The sequence below is a fragment of the Callorhinus ursinus genome, unplaced genomic scaffold (assembly GCF_003265705.2).
Source record: "Callorhinus ursinus isolate GAN/ISIS: 27379988/994484 unplaced genomic scaffold, GSC_fseal_2.0 scaffold67, whole genome shotgun sequence".
Lineage (NCBI taxonomy): Eukaryota > Metazoa > Chordata > Mammalia > Carnivora > Otariidae > Callorhinus > Callorhinus ursinus.
Genome location: NW_027397129.1, coordinates 471,804 through 484,301, shown reverse-complemented (window position 1 = coordinate 484,301; position 12,498 = coordinate 471,804). Strand labels below are relative to the sequence as shown.

Genomic DNA, 12,498 nt, shown 5'->3' with positions numbered 1-12,498 from the left:
TTATTTTGCTAAAAATCTCCCTACACTGGAAGATATAATATCTTAACTAGTGAACTTTTTGAAACATTTAAGTGAAGAATTACATTAATCTTAGGCAGAGTCTTCAAAGATTAGACAAAAGAAACAGGACATTTTCCAACTTGTGTTATAAGAGTAGAATATAACTGATATAAAACACTTAAAAGAATATTACAGAAAAGGAAAATAATAGGCCACACTCTCCTATAAGCATACTTGCAAACAACATAAGCAAATATTAGTCAAGAAAATTCAGGACTAATAAAAGGAAAATACACTGATAAAATATTGGCAAGGAATAAACAACACTGCCATTATTCACAAAGACATGGTTATACATGTACAAAATCCAGAATAATCTACAGTTTACATATGTGAATTAAAAGTAAATTAAACAAGACCTCTAGATATAAAGTTAATACTAAAATGATATTTATACTTCTATGCCAACAAGTTATAAAACAATATTAAACAACAGTATCTTTTAGAGTAATGTCATAAATTTTCATATTCTTAGAAAACAATTTTAAAAAGATGTGCAAACTTTCTACACAAAAAAATATAAAACATTATTGAAAATAATTGAGGAAAACCTAAAAGTGTCCCGAAAAATATACCATGTACATAGATTGGAAATATTAATCATGCAAGATATTAATTCCACCTAAATTTATGTATATATTCAGTGTTATTCAAATCTAAATTCCAGGAGATTTTTCCTTTGATTTTTGAAATTAAGAAGCTATTTCTGAAATTTGTGTGAAATGTAAAGAACCCAGTGTAGCCATGGCAAACTCATGGGAAAAAAAAAAATGACGTGGAAGGTCTCATATTACTGGAAATCAAGACTTATTTAAATGTGACTATAATTGAAACAAAGTTTTAAAGTTGCAAATGTAGATAAAAAAAAAAAATGAGCCAGAATTAGAGTCTGGAAACTGGCCCACAAACATATAGACACTTCTATTATGACAAAAGTGGTACTGTAGGACAATGGAGGAAGAAAAAATTTCTCATTAAATGATTCTGAGTAACCTGGCTCTTCGTATGAAAACAAAACAAAACAAAAATATATATATATATATATATTTTTTTTTACCTCTTTCTCAGACCACACAAAGAAATCAATTATGGATTTAAATGTGACAGATGAAATGATTAGTTTATAGAAGACACATAAAAGCTATCTTCAAGCCTGTAAGATAGGGAGATTTCTAAAATTGTATACAAAAACATTAACCATTAAGGGGGAAGTAATAATAAATCGCATCACATTAAAGTTAGAAATTGTTTATCAAGGGGTGCCTGGGTGCTTAGTCACTTAAGCAGCTGACTCTTGATTTTGCCTCAGGCCATGATCTCTGGGTCCTCAGATTGAACCCTGCATCAAGCCCCACATTGGGCTTCGTGCTTAGTGGGGAATCTGTTTGAAGATTCTCTATCTCCCTCTTTCTCTGCCACTCCCACCTGCTCTCTCTCTCTCTCTTTCTCTAAAATAAATAAATCTTTAAAAAATAATTGTTTATCCAAGAGATCAGTGAAGAGTGAAAAAAGAAGGAACAGAGAGAACATTGTGTCTACATCTATAAATCTATAAATATCTATAACTCTGTCTATCTAAATATTTACAACTATCATCTATCATCTATCGAGAGGGAAATGGAGATTATATATATGTATTGTATATAATATATATATATAATGTACATATAAATATAAAAATTAGGAATTCTTTCTATATCCATTACATACATATATACATATATATGTGTATATATACACACATATATATACGTATATATATATATATGTATATATATATATATAAAGAATTCCTAATCAGCAAGCCAAAGGCAGAAATCCAAATTTTTAAAAATTGGCCAAAGCCCCAAATTGCTTCAAAAATGAGGATATCCATATTGTCACTAAACTTATGAAAACATACTTAGTTTTATTATTCAACAAAGTTACAAATTAAATCTATAATTACACATTATTAAATTTAAAATTTAGAATACTGGCAATAAAAATATTCATCAAGAGAGGAAATGGTTTGAATTCTCAAACAATTTTGAAAGGTGTCTAAATTCATACAACCACTTCAGGGAACTTTTTGTCAGTATATATTAAAGCTAAATACGTACATACTCTACAGCCCTGAAATTATATAAGCAGGTATGTACTGAAAATAAATTTATAAAGTCCATAAAAATATATATATGTTCATAGTTCCAAATTGGAAATAATAAATGACCCCAATAGTAGAAAATATTAACAAATTGTGACACATTCATACAACAGAATACCATATAGCAATAACCATGATCAAACTCCTTCCATAGTCAACAGCAGAGTGGAGTCTTACAAATAATCATGAATGAAAGAAGCCAGATATGTATTGTTACATATTGTTTTATTTTATTGATATAAATTTCAGAGCAAGCAGAATTAATCCTGGGAGAAGGCAAAAAAGGGGGTAAAAGGGCTGCTTTTAGATTGCTGGTAGTGTTTCATCTCTTGATCAGGGTGAGTATATTACATCTCTGTGTTCATTGTGATAATTCATCAGGCTGTCATATCCTAATAAAAATAATATATTGAAAAAGTAGAATAAAATGGTGTTTGTTCATTTAGTTAAGAATATACTGCAAATCTAATTTAGCCCATATATGTTAATAGAATTAATCTATTTGTAAGCAAAAATATCCTGACATTAAATTCAAACTTTCTTAGATGTATTTATAATAAACATTTATACAACATCTATATGAACAGTGGTAAATGTTATTTCATTTAATTCTTTTAATAATTCTGTACTATAAGTTATATTATTATTATTATTAATATTATTATTTTAACCAGTGACAAAGCTGATGTGCCATTATTTCAAACTTTGGTTTCCTGGTACCAAAGCCCAGACATTTTATACTCAGTGACTAACACACCCAAAATTATCGAAAGTATAATAAGTAAGATTTTGACTGTTAGTTAAAAGATAGTAAATAATTTCTGAGAGAAAAAATAAAATGTACTAGACTAATCTATAATTTTATTTACTATTTCAGAGTGAAGCAAGTAATTAAGGTAATTAACTAGCTAATCAATAATATAATACAGGGGAAAGTATAGGTTTTCCCCATATTCCATTTTTAGAGAAAATAATGTCTTCATAAACATTATACTTAGACTTAGAAATTTGACCTTCTTACTAGGGAGAGATGATATAAAGTATTTTTTCTGAAATGTGTTATTTTTCTATCCTAATATTTGAAGAAGAGAATTTAATGTAATTTTTAGTGGGGAGCTATTGACACTACCTAAACCATATTGAGGCTCATGAGACATTACCTATAAATGTAAAAGTAATTGGCATATTAGAGGTAAATGAGGAAATCATTTAAAAAGACTAGAATGCTGGGGCATAGAGGGAAAGGTGGAAAAAGGAAGTAGAGATTCCTCTGTTTCATTCTCAATACCTAGTAGCTATGCCAAAAATCTAATATTATCAACACTAAGAAATACTGTCTAAAATAGACCCCAAATCCTTTCAAGTACATAGTAAATGTTGCAAGAAATAAAGTAAAGTAACAAAGGATTCAAACATGAAAATAACCAACATCTATTCATGATAAAAACTCTAAGCAAACTAGTAAAGGTAAACTTCCTCAACTTAATAAAAAATATCTACAAAAACCTTGCAGCTAAAATTATTCTCAATGGTGAAAGACTGAAATGCTTTCTTATTGAAATCAAGAAACTCCGTTTTTCTACTCCCATTAAACATCATTCTGAAAGTTTGAGCTAATGCAATAAGACAAAAATAAATATATACATACATTAAAAAAAAGTAAATGGCATAATATTGGAAATGAAGGATTAAGACTGTATTTGTTCACAGATGACAAAATTGTCTATGCAGGAAATTCCAAAAAAAAATCAACAACAATAACAAAAACAAAACAAAACAACAACAACAGAGTCTTGGTACTAATAAGTAAATAAAGTTTTCAAGATACAAGGTTAATATAAAAAGCCATTTACTTTCATACATACCAGCAATTAATATTGACATTTGAAATGAAAAATAAAATAGCATTTATATTAGTGCCAACATTATGAAATAGGTATAAATCTAACAAAGTGTGTACAAGGTTTAAATAAGAAAAATACACCATGCCCAAAGATAAACTCAAAATGAATGAAAGGCCTCAATGTGAGACAGGATTCCATCAAAATCCTAGAGGAGACATAGGCAGTAACCTTTTCGACATCGGCCACAGAAACTTCTTTCAAGACACTTCTCCAAAGTCAAGGGAAACAAAAGCAAAAATGAACTTTTGGGACTTCATCAAAATTAAAAGCTTCTGCACAGCAAAGGAAACAGTCAGGAAAACAAAGAGACAACCCAAGAAATGGGAGAAGATCTTTGTAAATGACAGTACAAACAAAGGGCTGACATCCAAGATCTATAAAGAACTTCTCAAACTCGATACCCAAAAAACAAATAAGTCAAAAAATGGGCAGAAGACATGAACAGACACTTCTCCAAAGAAGACATACAAATGGCTAACAGACACATGAAAAAATGTTCATCATCATTAGCCATCAGGGAAATTCAAATCAAAACCACATTGAGATACCACTTTACACCAGTTAGAATGGTAAAAATTGACAAGGCAAGAAACAACAAATGTTGGAGAGGTTGTGGAGAAAGGGGAACCCTCTTACACTGTTGGTGGGAATGCAAGCTGGTACAGCCACTTTGGAAAACAGTGTGGAGGTTCCTCAAAAAATTAAAAATAGAGTTACCCTATGACCCAGCAATTGCACTCTTGGGTATTTACTTCAAAGACACAGATGTAGTGAAAAAAAGGGCCATATGCACCCCAATGTTCATAGTAGCAATGTCCACAATAGCTAAACTGGGAAGAGCTGAGATGCCCTTCAACAGACAAATGGATAAAGAAGATGTGGTCCATATATACAATGGAATATTACTCAGCCATCAGAAAGGATGAATACCCAACTCTTGCATCAACATGGATGAGACTGGAAGAGATTATGCTAAGTGAAATAAGTCAGACAGAGAAAGTCATTTATCACAAGGTTTCACTTGTTTGTGGAACATAAGGAATAGCATGGAGAACATTAGGAGAAGGAAGGGAAAAATGAAGGGGGGGATTGGAGGGGGAGACAAACCATGAAAGACTATGGACTCCGAGAAAAAAACTGAGGGTTTTAGAGGGGAGGGGTGTGGGGAGATGTGTTAGCCCGGTGATGGGTATTAAGGAGGGCACATATTGCATGGAGTACTGGATGTTATACACAAACAATGAATCGTGGAACACTACATCAAAAACTAAGGATGTATTGTATGGTGACTAACATAACAATAAAAAATAAAATAAAATAAAAAATTTTAAAAAAAGGAAAAGAGAAAGAAAATTGGTAGACCTATAATAAAGTAAATCAAAGTTTTAAGCAAATGGAAAAAATAGTCCATACTCATATATAGGAAAAATTTGTTAAGATGTCGGTTTTCTTTTTCCAATTTGATCTATAGATTCAATGCATGGGCCATCAAAATCCCAGAAAGGTATCCTAAATGGACAAAACAGTCTTTAAAAAGCAGAACTGGGGTGACTGGATGGCTCATTTGATGAGTGTCTGACCCTTGATTTCAGCTCAGGTCAACAGGGAGTCTGCCTAAATATTGTCTCCTTCTGCCTCTCCCCCTGCAACCCCCTAACTCACTTTCTCTCAAATAAATAAATAAATCTTTAAAAAATAAAAAAAAAATGGAAGTTGAAGGCCTCATATATTCTGATTTAAAAACATACTACAAAGCTGCAATAATCAAAATAGTGATGTAATGACATAAAGGCAGATACATAGACTAATGGAAGTGAATAGGGAACCCAAAAATAAACTCTCACACATATGTTGAAATAGTTTTAAACAAAAATGAAAATATCACACAATGGAGAAAGAGCAATCTCTTCAACAAATTGTTTTGAGAGAACTACATATCCATCTGCAGAAGAATGAGGTTGAACCCTTACTTAACTCTATATACAAAAATTAAGTCAAAATAGATTAAAGATCTAAACATAAGACCTAGAACTATTAAATTCCTAGAAGAAAACATAAAAGGAAATCTTCATGGTATTGGACTTGGCACTGATTTCTTGCATTACACACCAAAAGCAAAAAATAGACAAAAGGATTAGTCAGATTTTAAAATTTGTGGGCCAAAAAACCGCCAAAAAACAAAAATAAAAAAAATTTGCATGCCTTAGTCAACAGAGTGAAAAAGCAACCAATGGAATGAGGGAAAACATTTGAAAATATATATTTGATAATGGGTTAATATTCAGAACATAAAAACAATGTTTGTAACTCAACAATAACAAAACAACCAAACAAATAAATGGTCAAAGAAAGCAAATTTTTCCAAATAAAATATACAAATGACCAAAATACATATAAAAAGATGTTCAACTTTACTGATAATTAAAGAAATTAAAATCAAAACCACATTGATCTAACACCTTATACCCATTAAGATGGACACAAATAAAAAGAAGAAGAAAAAGAATAACAAGTGTTGGCAAGGACGAAGATAAATTGTAATACTTGGGTATAGTTGATGAGAGTGTAAAATGATGCAGTCACCATGGAAAACACTGTGGACAATCCTCAAAAAATTAAAAATAAATTTGGGGCATCTGGGTGGCACAGTCAGTTTAAGCAGCCAGCTCTTGGTTTTGGTTCAGGTTGTGATCTCAGGGTCCTGGGATTGAGCTCCTTGTTGGGCTCCACCCTCAGTGCAAAGTCCTGAATGTGACCTCAGGACAGGGATCAAACATGGCCCAAAGCAAGCAAGGAGAGCTTCTGGAGACTAATGGCCTGAAGGATAGAGCAGCCAAACACAACAGCAGAGTACATGCAGCACACACTGGAAACACTCACTGAAGTGTCAGTCCCTGATCACTACATGACCTATTCCTCATAGGGCCATTACTTTCAGAAGCAGGAGACATAACTGGCTTTTCTAATATACAGAAGAATGCAGAGACATAGACAAAATGCAAGGATGGAGGAATTTTTCCCAAATGAAAGAAGAAGGTAAGGCCTTAGGCAGAGATCCAAGCAAAATAGATATAAGTAACATTCCAGATGGAGAATTAAAGTAAACAATCATAAGGATACTCACTGGGCTTGAGAAAAGAAGGGAGGATATCAGTGAGACCCTTAACCCAGAGATAAAAGAGTTAATAAAATCCAACCAGAGATGAAGAGTACAATAAATGAAATTGGAATCATGCCTGATGCAATGAAAAGCAGGCCAGAAGAGGCGGAGGAAAGAATTAGTGACCCAGAAGACAAAGTAATGAAAAATAATGAGGCTGAACAAAAAAGAGAAAGAATTATGCAACACAGGAATAGACTTAACACAGTGACTCCATCAAATGTAATAATATTTATATTATAGGAGTTGCAAAAGAAGAGAGAGAAAAAAGTGAAGAAATTTTTTTTGAAAAAATAATAGCTGAAAACTTCCCTAATCTGGTGAAGAAAACAGACATCCAGACACAAGAGACACAGAACTCCCATCAACATCAAGAAAAGCAGGCTAACACTAAGATATAATATAATTAAATTTGCAAAATATAGTGATAAAGTAAAAATCTTAAAAGCAGCAAAACAAAATAATTCCTTGACTTACAAATGAAGGACCATAAGGCTAGCAGCAGATTTCTCAACCGAAATGGGGCAAGCCAGAAGGGAGTGGCCTGTTCCATTCTAAGTGCTGAATGGAAAAATCTGCAGCCATGAATACTCTATCCAGCAAGGTTATCATTCAAAATAGAAAGAGAAAGAGTTTCACAGACACACAAAAACTAAGGAGTTTGTGACCACTAAACCAGCTCGGCAAGAAATATTAAAGGGGACTCTAAGTGGAAACGTGAGGCAAAGTGACAAAGACAAGAAAAGATCAGAGTAAATCTCCAGAAATAATGACAAACAAGTAATAAACTGACAATAAACACATATCTATTAATAATTACTTTGAATATAAATGGACTAAATGCCCCAAACATAAGATATAGGGTGTCAGAATAGAAAACAAACAAATAACAACAACAACAAAAACCCACAAGACCCATCTATATGCTGCCTACAGGAGACTCATTGTAGACATAAAGACACCTGCAGATTTAAAGTGAGGGGATGGAGAAATATTTATCATACAAATGGACTTCAAAAGAAAGCCAGAGTACCAATAGTTATATCTGATCAAATAGACTCTAAAATAAACACTGTAACAAGAAACAAAGAAGAGCACTGAATAATCATAAAGGGAACAATGCTACAAGAAGATATAATAACTGCAAATATTTGTGCACTCAACATAAGAACACACAGATACATAAAATAATTAATAACAAATGCATTTGGAACTAATCAATAATACAATAATAGTAGGGAAATTAAACATACCACTTACCTCAGTGGATAGATCATCTAAAGAGAAAACCAACAAGGAAACAATGGCTTTGAATGACACACTGAACCAGATGGACTTAATATATACTCAGAACATTCTATCCTTATACAGCAGAATACACATTTTTTTTCAAGTGCACATAGAACATTCTCCAGAATAGACCACACACTGGGGCACCTGGGTGGTTCAGTCAGTTAAGCATCTGACCCTTGATTCCAGCTCACATCATGATTTCAGGGGGTTGGGATCAAGCTGTGTGTCAGGCTCTGCACTCAGTAGGGAATCTCCTTGAGGATTCTCTCTCTCCCACTTCCTTTGCCCCCCACTCTTTAAAATAAATGAATGAATCTTAAAAAAAAAACAGACTAGACCACACACTGCATCACAAACAAGCCTCAACAAATAAAGATTTGAAACATACCATGCACCTTTTCTAACCACAAGTCTATGAAACTAAAAGTAAACTACAAAAACAAAAATTGGAAAGAACACAAATGCATAGAGGTTGAACAAAATTTTACTAAACAATGAATTGGTCAAACAAGAAACCAAAGAAGAAATTTTAAAAATACATGGAAACAGATGAAAATGAAAAACCAACAGTCCAAAATTTTGGGGATGGAACAAAACGGGTCATAAGAGGGAAGTATATAGCAATCCAGGTCTACTTTAAGAAGCAAGAAAAATCACAAATTTGAAACCTAACCTTGCACCTAAAAGAGATAGAAAAATAGCAACAAATAAAGACCAAATCTGGCAGAAGGAAGGAAATAATGAAGATTAGAACAGAAATAAATGATATGGAAACTAAAACAATAGAACAGATCAATGAAACCAGGAGGTAGTTCTTTGAAAAAATATTAATAAATTGATAAACTCATAGCCAGCCTTATCAAAAAGAAAAGAAAAAGACCAAATAAAAATCACAAATAAGAGAGGAAAAATAATAAACACCACAGAAATATAAACATTTATAGGAGAATACGATGAAAAACTATATGCCAACGAATTGGAAAAGCTAGAAAAAATAGATTAATTCCAACAAACAAACAAGCTACAAAAACTGAAACAAGGAAAAGTGAAAACTTGAAGAGATCAATTACCAGCAAAGAAATTGAAACAGTAATAAAACAAAAACCTCCAACAAACAAATGTCCGGGACAAGATGGCGTCACAGGCAAACTCCAACGAACATTTAAGAAGAGTTAAAACCAAATCTCAAACTATTACAAAAATTTGAAAAGGGAGGAAAACTAATTATTTCTACGAGGCCAGCATTATCCTGACACCAAAACCAGATAAAAACTCCCCTAAAAAAGAGATCTACAGGCCAATATCCCTGATGATCACAGATGCAGAAATCCTCAACAAAATACTAGCAGACGAAAACCAACAGTACATTAAAAATTAATTCACGATGGTCAATTTGGGCTTATTCCTAGGATGGAAGGGTGGTTCAATGTTCAAAAATCAATTAATGTGATATGTCAAATTAATAAGAAGATAAGAACCTTATCATCATTTCAATAGATGCAGAAAAAGTATTTGACAAAGGACAACATTCATTCATGATAAAAACCCTCAACAAAGTAGGATTAGAGGGACATAGCTCAACACAATAAAGGCTATATATGAAAAACACACAGTTAACATCATCCACAATGGGGAAAAACAGAGATTTTCCTTTATGGTCAGGAACAAGACAGGAATGTCCACTCTCACCACTGTTATTTAACATAGTACTTATTGGAAGTTCTAGCCTCAGCAATTTGACAGCAAAAAGAAATAAAAGACATCCATATTAGCAAGGAAGAAGTCAGACTTTCACTATTTGCAGATACGATACTCTATATAGAAAATGCAAAAGACCCCAGCAGAAAATTGCTAGAAATAATACACAAATTCAGTAAATTGTCAGGACACAAAAATCAATGTACAGAAATCTGCTGCATCTATATACATCAATAATGAAGTAGCAGAAAGAGAAATTAAGGAATATATCCCATTTATAATTGTAACAACAACAAAAAATAAGATACCTAGGAATAAACCTAACCAAAGAGGTAAAAGATTTGTAGTCTGAAAACTTATAAAACACTGATGAAAGAAATTAAAGGTGACACAAAGCAATGGAAAGATACTCCATGCTCATGGATTGGAAAAACAAATACTGTTAAAATGTCTATACTAACCAAAGCAATCTACACACTTAAAGCCATCCCTATCAAAATGCCACCAAAATTTTTCACAAAGCTAAAGCAATTTTAAAATTTGTGCAAAACCACACAAGACCTTGAATAGGCATAGTTTCCTTGAAAAAGAAAAAAAAATCTGGAAATTCTGGACTTCAAGTCATATTACAAAACTGTAGTGATCAAAACAGGATAATACTGGTACAAAAAACAGACACATAGATCAATGGAACAGAATAGAAAATATAGAAATGGACCCACAACTATATGGTCAACTAAACTTTGACGAAGCAGGAAAGAATATGCCATGGAAAAATGGCAGTCTCTTCAGTAAATGGTGTTGGGAAAAGAAGACAGCAATATGCAAATGAATGAAACTGGACCACTTTCTTACATACTTTATACACAAAAATAAATTCAAAATGGATGAAAGACCTAAATGTGAGGCAGGAAACAATCAAAATCCTAGAGAACAACACAGGCAGTATCCTCTTTGACATCAGTCATAACAATTTCTTACTAGATATGCCGCCTGAAGCAAAGAAAACAAAAGCAAAAGTAAAATATGGGGACTTCATCAAGATAAAAAGCTTCTGCACAGTTAAGGAAACAATCAACAAAACTAAAAGGCAGCGTATGGACTGGGAGAAGATATTTGCAAATTACATATCTGATAAAGGATTAGTATCCAAACTCTATAAAGAATTTATCAAACTAAACACACCAAAAACAAATTATCCAGTTAAAAAATGGGCAGAAGATATGAACAGACATTTTTCCAAAGAAGACATACAGATGGATAATAGACACATGAAAATATGCTCAATATCACACATCATCAGGGAAATATGAGTCAAAACTACAATGAGATATCACCACTCACCAGCCAGAACGGCTAAAATTAATAACACAGGAAACAACAGGTGTTGATGAAGATGTGGAGGAAGGGGCACCCTCTTGCACTCTTGGTAGGAATGGAAACTGGTGCAGTTACCCTAGAAAGCAGTATGGAGTTTCCTCAAAAAGTTTAAAATAGACTACCCAACCATCCAGCAACTGCACTTACAGATATTAACCCAGAGGATACAAAAATACTGATGTGAAGTGATACATGCATGCTGATTTTTTATAGCGGCATTATTAGCAATAGCCAAATTATGGATAGACCCCCCAAATGTCCATTGACTGATGAATGGATTAAGAAGAGGTTATATCTATATATCTCTATCTCTATCTATCTATCTACCATCTATCTATCTATAATGGAATATTACTCAGTCATAAAAAATAATTAAATCTTGTCACTTCCAATGGCATAGATGGAAGTAGAGATTATTATGTTAAGCAAAATACATTGGTCAGAGAAAGATAAATGTCATATGATTTCACTCATATGGAATTTAAGAAACAAAACAGATGAACATATGGCAAAAAAGAAAAGAGAGAGAGAGAGAGAGAGGCAAACCAGGAGACATTATTAAGTATAGAGAAACTGATGTTTACCAGAGTGGAGGTGGGCCAGGGGATGTTAAATGGGTGATGAGTAAAGGAGAGCACTTGTAGTGATGAGCACCAAGTGTTTGATGTAAGTGATGAATCACTGAATTTGAATCCTGAAACTGAGATTATACTGTATGTTAACTAACTGGAATTTGATTAAGAACATGAAAATTTTTAAAACAAAAATAAATAAAAAAGAATGTTGTTCAAGTAAAAGAAAGAAAGAAAGAAGAAAGAAAGAAAGAAAAAGAAAGAAAGAAAGAAAGAAAGAAAGAA

At 32.5% G+C, this 12,498-nt stretch overlaps 1 pseudogene; it reads left to right on the top strand.

Moving 5' to 3' along the window:
* The first annotated feature begins 7,342 nt into the window (after nucleotides 1-7,342).
* The window catches only part of LOC112821689 (peptidyl-prolyl cis-trans isomerase-like 1 pseudogene), a 198,402-nt pseudogene continuing 193,246 nt past the window's right edge, over nucleotides 7,343-12,498 (top strand).